The sequence below is a fragment of the Danio rerio genome, chromosome 4 (genome assembly GCF_052040795.2).
Source record: "Danio rerio strain M-AB ecotype USA chromosome 4, GRCz13ab, whole genome shotgun sequence".
NCBI lineage: Eukaryota > Metazoa > Chordata > Actinopteri > Cypriniformes > Danionidae > Danio > Danio rerio.
The window spans coordinates 66496527-66509448 of NC_141024.2; the positions used below are offsets into that span (position 1 = coordinate 66496527).

The 12922-nt window shown below is 47.3% G+C and overlaps 5 non-coding genes across 5 annotated transcripts; all 5 read right to left on the reverse strand.

Moving 5' to 3' along the window:
• Window positions 1-125: 125 nt before the first annotated feature.
• On the reverse strand, window positions 126-198 carry trnak-cuu (transfer RNA lysine (anticodon CUU)). The gene has a single exon. It is a non-coding gene; the product is annotated as a tRNA-Lys (tRNA).
• Window positions 199-1021: 823 nt separating this feature from the next.
• trnan-guu (transfer RNA asparagine (anticodon GUU)) lies at window positions 1022-1095 on the reverse strand. Its single transcript has one exon. It is a non-coding gene; the product is annotated as a tRNA-Asn (tRNA).
• Window positions 1096-6968: 5873 nt separating this feature from the next.
• On the reverse strand, window positions 6969-7042 carry trnan-guu (transfer RNA asparagine (anticodon GUU)). The gene has a single exon. It is a non-coding gene; the product is annotated as a tRNA-Asn (tRNA).
• A 4720-nt stretch (window positions 7043-11762) lies between these two features.
• trnak-cuu (transfer RNA lysine (anticodon CUU)) lies at window positions 11763-11835 on the reverse strand. Its single transcript has one exon. It is a non-coding gene; the product is annotated as a tRNA-Lys (tRNA).
• Window positions 11836-12004: 169 nt separating this feature from the next.
• On the reverse strand, window positions 12005-12078 carry trnan-guu (transfer RNA asparagine (anticodon GUU)). The gene has a single exon. It is a non-coding gene; the product is annotated as a tRNA-Asn (tRNA).
• Window positions 12079-12922: the final 844 nt, after the last annotated feature.

Consider the following 12922-nt stretch of genomic DNA (forward strand, 5'->3'; position numbering starts at 1 on the left):
TGTTGCCACAGAGACTTAGGGAATGGTCACCTACAGTGGTAGAAACGCGGAACTTTGTCTCAAAAGGTCTGCTATACGAACGCTAATGTAAGTTTGCTGAGAGAGAGAGAGAAAAGTAACAGAAACACCCAACGTGGGGCTCGAACCCACGACCCTGAGATTAAGAGTCTCATGCTCTACCGACTGAGCTAGCCGGGCAGATGAGGAGTCACCACAAGAACTAGACACTGTTAACAGTGATACCTTCCCTACCCATGACAATTTTCTGCTAAATCCTGATTTCATCTTGTAACGCTGGACAAAATGTGGCCCAGGATCTTTGTCCAGTGCACGTGTTAGCAGTTGCAAGGCAGCAAAATGATTGATCCGTCCCTGGGTGGGCTTGCGATTAAGAGTCTCATGCTCTATCGACTGAGCTAGCGGGGCTGACGAGAAGCTCTTTTAGGAGCTAGAAACCGTTTACAGTAATACCTTCCCTACCCATGACAATTTTCTACTAAATCCTGATTTCATCTTGTAACGCTGGACAGAATGTGGCCCAGGATCTATGTCCAGTGCACGTGTTGGCAGTTGCAAGGCAGCAAAATGCCTAATTCGTCCCTGGCTGGGCTTCAACCACCAAGCTTTCATTTAACAGCCGAACACGCTAACCGATTGCGCCACAGAGACTTAGTGAAAGATCACCTACAGTGGTAGAAACGCGGAACTTTGTCTCAAAAGGTCTGCTATACGAACGCTAATGTAAGTTTGCTGAGATAGAGAGAGAACAGAAACAGGAACGCCCAATGTGGGGCTCGAACCCACGACCCTGAGATTAAGAGTCTCATGCTCTACCGACTGAGCTAGCCAGGCAGATGAGGTGTCCACATAAGAACTAGACAGTCTTAACAGTAATACCTTCCCTACCCGTGACAATATTCTGCTAAATCCTGATTTCATCTTGTAACGCTGGACAGAATGTGACCCAGGATCTATGTCCAGTGCACGTGTTAGCAGTTGCAAGGCAGCAAAATGCCTAATTCGTCCCTGGGTGGGCTTGAACCACCAACCTTTCAGTTAACAGCCGAACGCGCTAACCGATTGCGCCACAGAGACTTAGTGAAACTTCACCTACAGTGGTAGAAACGCGTAACTTTGTCTCAAAGTCTGCTACATGATACCATATGTAAGTTTGCTGGGAGAGAGAGAGAAAAGTAACAGGAACGCCCAACGTGGGGCTCGAACCCACGACAATGACATTAAGAGTCTCATGCTCTACCGACGGAGCTAGCCGGGCTGATGAGATGAACTTTTAAGAGCTAAACACTGTTTACAGTAATACCTTCCCTACCTGTGACAATGTTCTGCTAAATCCTGATTTCATCTTGTAAGGCTGGACAGATTGTGGCCCAAGATCTATGTCCAGTGCACGTGTTAGCAGTTACAAGGCAGCAAAATGCTTGATTCGTCCCTGGGTGGGCTTGAACCACCAACCTTTCAGTTAACAGCCGAACGCGCTAACCGATTGCGCTACAGATACTTAGTGAAAGGTCACCTACAGTGGTAGAAACGCGGAACTTTGTCTCAAAAGGTCTGCTATACGAACGCTAATGTAAGTTTGCTGAGATTGAGAGAGAAAAATAACAGAAGCGCCACACGTGGGGCTCGAACCCACGACCCTGACATGAAGAGTCTCATGCTCTACCGACTGAGCTTGCCAGGCGGATGAGGAGTCTGCATTAGAACTAAACACTGTTAAATGTAATACCTTCCCTACCCGTGACAATGTTCTGCTAAATCCTGATTTCATCTTGTAACGCTGGACAGAATGTGGCCCAGGATCTATGTCCAGTGCACGTGTTAGCAATTGCAAGGCAGCAAAATGCCTAATTCGTCCCTGGGTGGGCTTGAACCACCAACCTTTCAGTTAACAGCCAAACGCGCTAACCGATTGCACCACAGAGACTTAGTGAAAGGTAACCTACAGTGGTAGAAAGTCAGAACTTTGTCTCAAAAGGTCTGCTATATGAACCCTGATGTACGTTTGCTGAGAGAGAGAGAGACAGAGAGGTAACAGAAATGCCCAACGTGGGGCTCTAACCCACGACCCTGAGATTAAGAGTCTCATACCCTACCGACTGAGCTAGCCGAACTGACGAGAAGCCTTTTCAAGAGCTAGACACCATTTACAGTAATACCTTCCCTACCCATGACAATCTTCTGCTAAATCCTGATTAAATCTTGTAACGCTGGATAGAATGTGGCCCAGGATCTATGTGCAGTGCACGTGTTAGCAGTTGCAAGGCAGCAAAATGCCTAATTCGTACCTGGGTGGGCTTGAACCACCAACCTTTCAGTTAACAGCCGAACGCGCTAACCGATTGCGCCAAAGAGACTTAGTGAAAGGTCACCTACAGTGGTAGAAATGCGGAACTTTGTTTCAAAAGGTCTGCTATATGAACCCTAATGATAGTTTGCTGAGAGAAAGAGAGGTAACAGTAACGCCCAATGTGGGGCTCTAACCCACGACGCTGAGATTAAGAGTCTCATGCTCTATCGACTGAGCTAGCGGGGCTGACGAGAAGCTCTTTTAGGAGCTAGAAACCGTTTACAGTAATACCTTCCCTACCCATGACCATGTTCTGCTAAATCCTGATTTCATCTTGTAACGCTGGACAGAATGTGGCCCAGGATCTATGTCCAGTGCACGTGTTAGCAGTTGCAAGGCAGCAAAATGCCTAATTCGTCCCTGGCTGGGCTTCAACCACCAAGCTTTCAGTTACCAGCTGAACACGCTAACCGATTGCGCCACAGAGACTTAGTGAAAGATCACCTACAGTGGTAGAAACGCGGAACTTGTCTCAAAAGGTCTGCTATACGAACGCTAATGTAAGTTTGCTGAGATAGAGAGAGAAAAGTAACAGAAACGCCCAACGTGGGGCTCGAACCCACGACCCTGAGATTAAGAGTCTCATGCTCTACCGACTGAGCTAGCCGGGGACATGAGGTGCCCCCATAAGAACTAGACACTCTTAACAGTAATACCTTCCCTACCCATGACAATATTCTGCTAAATCCTGATTTCATCTTGTAACGCTGGACAGATTGTGACCCAGGATCTATGTCCAGTGCACGTGTTAGCAGTTGCAAGGCAGCAAAATGCCTAATTCGTCCCTGGGTGGGCTTGAACCACCAACCTTTCAGTTAACAGCCGAACTCGCTAACCTATTGCACCACAGAGACTTAGTGAAACTTCACCTACAGTGGTAGAAACGCGTAACTTTGTCTCAAAGTCTGCTACATGATACTATATGTAAGTTTGCTGGGAGAGAGAGAGAAAAGTAACAGGAACGCCCAACGTGGGGCTCGAACCCACGACAATGACATTAAGAGTCTCATGCTCTACCGACGGAGCTAGCCGGGCTGATGAAATGAACTTTTCAGAGCTAAACACTGTTTACACTAATACCTTCCCTACCCGTGACAATGTTCTGCTAAATCCTGATTTCATCTTGTAACGCTGGACAGAATGTGGCCCAAGATCTATGTCCAGTGCACATGCTAGCAGTTACAAGGCAGCAAAACGCTTGATTCGTCCCTGGGTGGGCTTGAACCACCAACCTTTCAGTTAACAGCCGAACGCGCTAACCGATTGTGCTACAGAGACTTAGTGAAAGGTCACCTACAGTGGTAGAAACGCGGAACTTTGTCTCAAAAGGTCTGCTATACGAACGCTAATGTAAGTTTGCTGAGATTGAGAGAGAAAAATAACAGAAGCGCCACACGTGGGGCTCGAACCCACGACCCTGACATGAAGAGTCTCATGCTCTACCGACTGAGCTTGCCAGGCGGATGAGGAGTCTGCATTAGAACTAAACACTGTTAAATGTAATACCTTCCCTACCCGTGACAATGTTCTGCTAAATCCTGATTTCATCTTGTAACGCTGGACAGAATGTGGCCCAGGATCTATGTCCAGTGCACGTGTTAGCAATTGCAAGGCAGCAAAATGCCTAATTCGTCCCTGGGTGGGCTTGAACCACCAACCTTTCAGTTAACAGCCAAACGCGCTAACCGATTGCACCACAGAGACTTAGTAAAAGGTAACCTACAGTGGTAGAAAGTCAGAACTTTGTCTCAAAAGGTCTGCTATATGAACCCTGATGTACGTTTGCTGAGAGAGAGAGAGACAGAGAGGTAACAGAAATGCCCAACGTGGGGCTCTAACCCACGACCCTGAGATTAAGAGTCTCATACCCTACCGACTGAGCTAGCCGAACTGACGAGAAGCCTTTTCAAGAGCTAGACACCATTTACAGTAATACCTTCCCTACCCATGACAATCTTCTGCTAAATCCTGATTAAATCTTGTAACGCTGGATAGAATGTGGCCCAGGATCTATGTGCAGTGCACGTGTTAGCAGTTGCAAGGCAGCAAAATGCCTAATTCGTACCTGGGTGGGCTTGAACCACCAACCTTTCAGTTAACAGCCGAACGCGCTAACCGATTGCGCCAAAGAGACTTAGTGAAAGGTCACCTACAGTGGTAGAAATGCGGAACTTTGTTTCAAAAGGTCTGCTATATGAACCCTAATGATAGTTTGCTGAGAGAAAGAGAGGTAACAGTAACGCCCAATGTGGGGCTCTAACCCACGACGCTGAGATTAAGAGTCTCATGCTCTATCGACTGAGCTAGCGGGGCTGACGAGAAGCTCTTTTAGGAGCTAGAAACCGTTTACAGTAATACCTTCCCTACCCATGACCATGTTCTGCTAAATCCTGATTTCATCTTGTAACGCTGGACAGAATGTGGCCCAGGATCTATGTCCAGTGCACGTGTTAGCAGATGCAAGGCAGCAAAATGCCTAATTCGTCCCTGGCTGGGCTTCAACCACCAAGCTTTCAGTTACCAGCTGAACACGCTAACCGATTGCGCCACAGAGACTTAGTGAAACTTCACCTACAGTGGTAGAAACGCGTAACTTTGTCTCAAAGTCTGCTACATGATACTATATGTAAGTTTGCTGGGAGAGAGAGAGAAAAGTAACAGGAACGCCCAACGTGGGGCTCGAACCCACGACAATGACATTAAGAGTCTCATGCTCTACCGACGGAGCTAGCCGGGCTGATGAAATGAACTTTTCAGAGCTAAACACTGTTTACAGTAATACCTTCCCTACCCGTGACAATGTTCTGCTAAATCCTGATTTCATCTTGTAACGCTGGACAGAATGTGGCCCAAGATCTATGTCCAGTGCACGTGCTAGCAGTTACAAGGCAGCAAAACGCTTGATTCGTCCCTGGGTTGGCTTGAACCACCAACCTTTCAGTTAACAGCCGAACGCGCTAACCGATTGCGCTACAGAGACTAAGTGAAAGGTCACCTACAGTGGTAGAAACGCGTAACTTTGTCTCAAAGTCTGCTACATGATACCATATGTAAGTTTGCTAGGAGAGAGAGAGAAAAGTAACAGGAACGCCCAACGTGGGGCTCGAACCCACGACAATGACATTAAGAGTCTCATACTCTACCGACGGAGCTAGCTGGGCTGATGAGACGAACTTTTAAGAGCTAAACACTGTTTACAGTAATACCTTCCCTACCCGTGACAATGTTCTGCTAAATCCTGATTTCATCTTGTAACGCTGGACAGAATGTGGCCCAAGATCTATGTCCAGTGCACGTGCTAGCAGTTACAAGGCAGCAAAATGCTTGATTCGTCCCTGGGTTGGCTTGAACCACCAACCTTTCAGGTAACAGACGAACGCGCTAACCGATTGCGCTACAGAGACTAAGTGAAAGGTCACCTACAGTGGTAGAAACGCGGAACTTTGTCTCAAAAGGTCTGCTATATGAACCCTAATGATAGTTTGCTGAGAGAAAGAGAGGTAACAGTAACGCCCAATGTGGGACTCTAACCCACGACGCTGAGATTAAGAGTCTCATGCTCTATCGACTGAGCTAGCGGGGCTGACGAGAAGCTCTTTTAGGAGCTAGAAACCGTTTACAGTAATACCTTCCCTACCCATGACCATGTTCTGCTAAATCCTGATTTCATCTTGTAACGCTGGACAGAATGTGGCCCAGGATCTATGTCCAGTGCACGTGTTAGCAGTTGCAAGGCAGCAAAATGCCTAATTCGTCCCTGGCTGGGCTTCAACCACCAAGCTTTCAGTTACCAGCCGAACACGCTAACCGATTGCGCCACAGAGACTTAGTGAAAGATCACCTACAGTGGTAGAAACGCAAAACTTTGTCTCAAAAGGTCTGCTATACGAACGCTAATGTAAGTTTGCTGAGATTGAGAGAGAAAAATAACAGAAACGCCACAAGTGGGGCTCGAACCCACGACCCTGATATGAAGAGTCTCATGCTCTACCGACTGAGCTAGCCAGGCGGATGAGGAGTCTGCACTAGAACTAGACACTGTTAACAGTAATACCTTCCCTACCCGTGACAATGTTCTGCTAAATCCTGATTTCATCTTGTAACGCTGGACAGAATGTGGCCCAGGATCTATGTCCAGTGCACGTGTTAGCAGTTGCAAGGCAGCAAAATGCCTAATTCGTACCTGGGTGGGCTTGAACCACCAACCTTTCAGTTAACAGCCGAACGCGCTAACCGATTGCGCCAAAGAGACTTAGTGAAAGGTCACCTACAGAGGTAGAAACGCGGAACTTTGTCTCAAAAGGTCTGCTATATGAACCCTAATGATAGTTTGCTGAGAGAAAGAGAGGTAACAGAAACGCCCAATGTGGGGCTCTAACCCACGACGCTGAGATTAAGAGTCTCATGCTCTATCGACTGAGCTAGCGGGGCTGACGAGAAACACTTTTAGGAGCTAGAAATGGTTTAGAGTAATACCTTCCCTACCCATGAAAATGTTCTGCTAAATCCTAATTTCATCTTGTAAAGCTGGACAGAATGTGGCCCAGGATCAATGTCCAGTGCACGTGTTAGCAGTTACAAGGCAGCAAAATGCTTGATCCGTCCCTGGGTGGGCTTGAACCACCAACCTTTCAGTTAACAGCCGAACGCGCTAACCGATTGCGCCACAGAGACTTAGTGAAACTTCACCTACAGTGGTAGAAACGCGTAACTTTGTCTCAAAGTCTGCTACATGATACCATATGTAAGTTTGCTGGGAGAGAGAGAAAAGTAACAGGAACGCCCAACGTGGGGCTCGAACCCACGACAATGACATTAAGAGTCTCATGCTCTACCGACGGAGCTAGCCGGGCTGATGAGATGAACTTTTAAGAGCTAAACACTGTTTACAGTAATACCTTCCCTACCTGTGACAATGTTCTGCTAAATCCTGATTTCATCTTGTAACGCTGGACAGAATGTGGCCCAAGATCTATGTCCACTGCATGTGTTAGCAGTTACAAAGCAGCAAAATGCTTGATCCGTCCCTGGGTGGGCTTGAACCACCAACCTTTCAGTTAACAGCCGAACGCGCTAACCGATTGCGGCACAGAGAGTTAGTGAAAGGTCACCTACAGTGGTAGAAACGCAGAACTTTGTCTCAAAAGGTCTGCTATACGAACGCTAATGTAAGTTTGTTGAGATTGAGAGAGAAAAATAACAGAAACGCCCAACGTGGGGCTCGAACCCACGATCCTGACATTAAGAGTCTCATGCTCTACCGACTGAGCTAGCCAGGCAGATGAGGAATCCCCGCATGAACTAGACACTGTTAACAGTAATACCTTCCCTACCCATGACAATGTTCTGCTAAATCCTGATATCATCTTGTAACGCTGGACAGAATGTGGCCCAGGATCTATGTCCAGTGCACGTGTTAGCAATTGCAAGGCAGCAAAATGCCTAATTCGTCCCTGGGTGGGCTTGAACCACCAACCTTTCAGTTAACAGCCAAACGCGCTAACCGATTGCACCACAGAGACTTAGTGAAAGGTAACCTACAGTGGTAGAAAGTCAGAACTTTGTCTCAAAAGGTCTGCTATATGAACCCTGATGTAAGTTTGCTGAGAGAGAGAGACAGAGAGGTAACAGAAACGCCCAACGTGGGGCTCTAACCCACGACCGACTGAGCTAGCCGAACTGACGAGAAGCCTTTTCAAGAGCTAGAAACCGTTTACAGTAATACCTTCCCTACCCATGACAATGTTCTACTAAATCCTGATTTCATCTTGTAACGCTGGACAGAATGTGGCCCAGGATGTATGTCCAGTGCACGTGTTAGCAGTTGCAAGGCAGCAAAATGCCTAATTCATCCCTGGCTGGGCTTCAACCACCAAGCTTTCATTTAACAGCCGAACACGCTAACCGATTGCGCCACAGAGACTTAGTGAAAGATCACCTACAGTGGTAGAAACGCAGAACTTTGTCTCAAAAGGTCTGCTATACGAACGCTAGAGTAAGTTTGCTGAGATAGAGAGAGAAAAGAAACAGGAACGCCCAACGTGGGGCTCGAACCCACGACCCTGAGATTAAGAGTCTCATGCTCTACCGACTGAGCTGGCCAGGCAGATAAGGTGTCCCCATAAGAACTAGACACTCTTAACAGTAATACCTTCCCTACCCGTGACAATATTCTGCTAAATCCTGATTTCATCTTGTAACGCTGGACAGAATGTGGCCCAGGATCTATGTCCAGTGCACGTGTTAGCAGTTGCAAGGCAGCAAAATGCCTAATTCGTACCTGGGTGGGCTTGAACCACCAACCTTTCAGTTAACAGCCGAACGCGCTAACCGATTGCGCCAAAGAGACTTAGTGAAAAGTCACCTACAGTGGTAGAAACGCGGAACTTTGTCTCAAAAGGTCCGCTATATGAACCCTAATGATAGTTTGCTGAGAGAAAGAGAGGTAACAGAAACGCCCAATGTGGGGCTCTAACCCACGACGCTGAGATTAAGAGTCTCATGCTCTATCGACTGAGCTAGCGGGGCTGACGAGAAACACTTTTAGGAGCTAGAAATGGTTTAGAGTAATACCTTCCCTACCCATGACAATGTTCTGCTAAATCCTAATTTCATCTTGTAAAGCTGGACAGAATGTGGCCCAGGATCTATGTGCAGTGCACGTGTTAGCAGTTACAAGGCAGCAAAATGCTTGATCCGTCCCTGGGTGGGCTTGAACCACCAACCTTTCAGTAACAGCCGAACGCACTAACCGATTGCGGCACAGAGAGTTAGTGAAAGGTGACCTACAGTGGCAGAAACGCGGAACTTTGTCTCAAAAGGTCTGCTATATGAACCCTAATGATAGTTTGCTGAGAGAAAGAGAGGTAACAGAAACGCCCAATGTGGGGCTCTAACCCACAACGCTGAGATTAAGAGTCTCATGCTCTATCGACTGAGCTAGCGGGGATGATGAGAAGCTCTTTTAGGAACCAGAAACCGTTTACAGTAATACCTTCCCTACCCGTGACAATGTTCTGCTAAATCCTGATTTCATCTTGTAACGCTGGACAGAATGTGGCCCAGGATCTATGTCCAGTGCACGTGTTAGCAGTTGCAAGGCAGCAAAATGCCTAATTCGTACCTGGGTGGGCTTGAACCACCAACCTTTCAGTTAACAGCCGAACGCGCTAACCGATTGCTCCAAAGAGACTTAGTGAAAAGTCACCTACAGTGGTAGAAACGCGGAACTTTGTCTCAAAAGGTCCGCTATATGAACCCTAATGATAGTTTGCTGAGAGAAAGAGAGGTAACAGAAACGCCCAATGTGGGGCTCTAACCCACGACGCTGAGATTAAGAGTCTCATGCTCTATCGACTGAGCTAGCGGGGCTGACGAGAAACACTTTTAGGAGCTAGAAATGGTTTAGAGTAATACCTTCCCTACCCATGACAATGTTCTGCTAAATCCTAATTTCATCTTGTAAAGCTGGACAGAATGTGGCCCAGGATCTATGTGCAGTGCACGTGTTAGCAGTTACAAGGCAGCAAAATGCTTGATCCGTCCCTGGGTGGGCTTGAACCACCAACCTTTCAGTAACAGCCGAACGCACTAACCGATTGCGGCACAGAGAGTTAGTGAAAGGTGACCTACAGTGGCAGAAACGCGGAACTTTGTCTCAAAAGGTCTGCTATATGAACCCTAATGATAGTTTGCTGAGAGAAAGAGAGGTAACAGAAACGCCCAATGTGGGGCTCTAACCCACAACGCTGAGATTAAGAGTCTCATGCTCTATCGACTGAGCTAGCGGGGATGATGAGAAGCTCTTTTAGGAACCAGAAACCGTTTACAGTAATACCTTCCCTACCCGTGACAATGTTCTGCTAAATCCTGATTTCATCTTGTAACGCTGGACAGAATGTGGCCCAAGATCTATGTCCACTGCATGTGTTAGCAGTTACAAAGCAGCAAAATGCTTGATCCGTCCCTGGGTGGGCTTGAACCACCAACCTTTCCGTTAACAGCCGAACGCGCTAACCGATTGCGGCACAGAGAGTTAGTGAAAGGTCACCTACAGTGGTAGAAACGCGGAACTTTGTCTCAAAAGGTCTGCTATACGAACGCTAATGTAAGTTTGTTGAGATTGAGAGAGAAAAATAACAGAAACGCCCAACGTGGGGCTCGAACCCACGATCCTGACATTAAGAGTCTCATGCTCTACCGACTGAGCTAGCCAGGCAGATGAGGAATCCCCGCATGAACTAGACACTGTTAACAGTAATACCTTCCCTACCCATGACAATGTTCTGCTAAATCCTGATATCATCTTGTAACGCTGGACAGAATGTGGCCCAGGATCTATGTCCAGTGCACGTGTTAGCAATTGCAAGGCAGCAAAATGCCTAATTCGTCCCTGGGTGGGCTTGAACCACCAACCTTTCAGTTAACAGCCAAACGCGATAACCGATTGCACCACAGAGACTTAGTGAAAGGTAACCTACAGTGGTAGAAAGTCAGAACTTTGTCTCAAAAGGTCTGCTATATGAACCCTGATGTAAGTTTGCTGAGAGAGAGAGACAGAGAGGTAACAGAAACGCCCAACGTGGGGCTCTAACCCACGACCGACTGAGCTAGCCGAACTGACGAGAAGCCTTTTCAAGAGCTAGAAACCATTTACAGTAATACCTTCCCTAACCATGACAATCTTCTGCTAAATCCTGATTTCATCTTGTAACGCTGGACAGAATGTGGCCCAGGATCTATGTCCAGTGCACGTGTTAGCAGTTGCAAGGCAGCAAAATGCCTAATTCGTACCTGGGTGGGCTTGAACCACCAAGCTTTCATTTAACAGCCGAACGCGCGAACCGATTGCGCCAAAGAGACTTAGTGAAAGGTCACCTACAGTGGTAGAAATGCGGAACTTTGTTTCAAAAGGTCTGCTATATGAACCCTAATGATAGTTTGCTGAGAGAAAGAGATGTAACAGTAACGCCCAATGTGGGGCTCTAACCCACGACGCTGAGATTAAGAGTCTCATGCTCTATCGACTGAGCTAGCGGGGCTGACAAGAAGCTCTTTTAGGAGCTAGAAACCGTTTACAGTAATACCTTCCCTACCCATGACAATGTTCTACTAAATCCTGATTTCATCTTGTAACGCTGGACAGAATGTGGCCCAGGATCTATGTCCAGTGCACGTGTTAGCAGTTGCAAGGCAGCAAAATGCCTAATTCGTCCCTGGCTGGGCTTCAACCACCAAGCTTTCATTTAACAGCCGATCACGCTAACCGATTGCGCCACAGAGACTTAGTGAAAGATCACCTACAGTGGTAGAAACGCGGAACTTTGTCTCAAAAGGTCTGCTATACGAATGCTAATGTAAGTTTGCTGAGATAGAGAGAGAAAAGAAACAGGAACGCCCAACGTGGGGCTCGAACCCACGACCCTGAGAGTAAGAGTCTCATGCTCTACCGACTGAGCTAGCCAGGCAGATGAGGTATCCCCATAAGAACTAGACAGTCTTAACAGTAATACCTTCCCTACCCGTGACAATATTCTGCTAAATCCTGATTTCATCTTGTAACGCTGGACAGAATGTGACCCAGGATCTATGTCCAGTGCACGTGTTAGCAGTTGCAAGGCAGCAAAATGCCTAATTCGTCCCTGGGTGGGCTTGAACCACCAACCTTTCAGTTAACAGCCGAACGCGCTAACCGATTGCGCCACAGAGACTTAGTGAAACTTCACCTACAGTGGTAGAAACGCGTAACTTTGTCTCAAAGTCTGCTACATGATACCATATGTAAGTTTGCTGGGAGAGAGAGAGAAAAGTAACAGGAACGCCCAACGTGGGGCTCGAACCCACGACAATGACATTAAGAGTCTCATGCTCTACCGACGGAGCTAGCCGGGCTGATGAGATGAACTTTTAAGAGCTAAACACTGTTTACAGTAATACCTTCCCTACCTGTGACAATGTTCTGCTAAATCCTGATTTCATCTTGTAACGCTGGACAGAATGTGGCCCAAGATCTATGTCCAGTGCACGTGTTAGCAGTTACAAGGCAGCAAAATGCTTGATTCGTCCCTGGGTGGGCTTGAACCACCAACCTTTCAGTTAACAGCCGAACGCGCTAACCGATTGTGCTACAGAGACTTAGTGAAAGGTCACCTACAGTGGTAGAAACGCGGAACTTTGTCTCAAAAGGTCTGCTATACGAACGCTAACGTAAGTTTGCTGAGATTGAGAGAGAAAAATAACAGAAACGCCACACGTGGGGCTCGAACCCACGACCCTGACATGAAGAGTCTCATGCTCTACCGACAGAGCTAGCCAGGCGGATGAGGGGTCTGCATTAGAACTAGACACTGTTAACAGTAATACCTTCCCTACCCGTGACAATGTTCTGCTAAATCCTGATTTCATCTTGTAACGCTGGACAGAATGTGGCCCAGGATCTATGTCCAGTGCACGTGTTAGCAGTTACAAGGCAGCAAAATGCTTGATCCGTCCCTGGGTGGGCTTGAACCACCAACCTTTCAGTAAACAGCCGAACGCACTAACCGATTGCGGCAC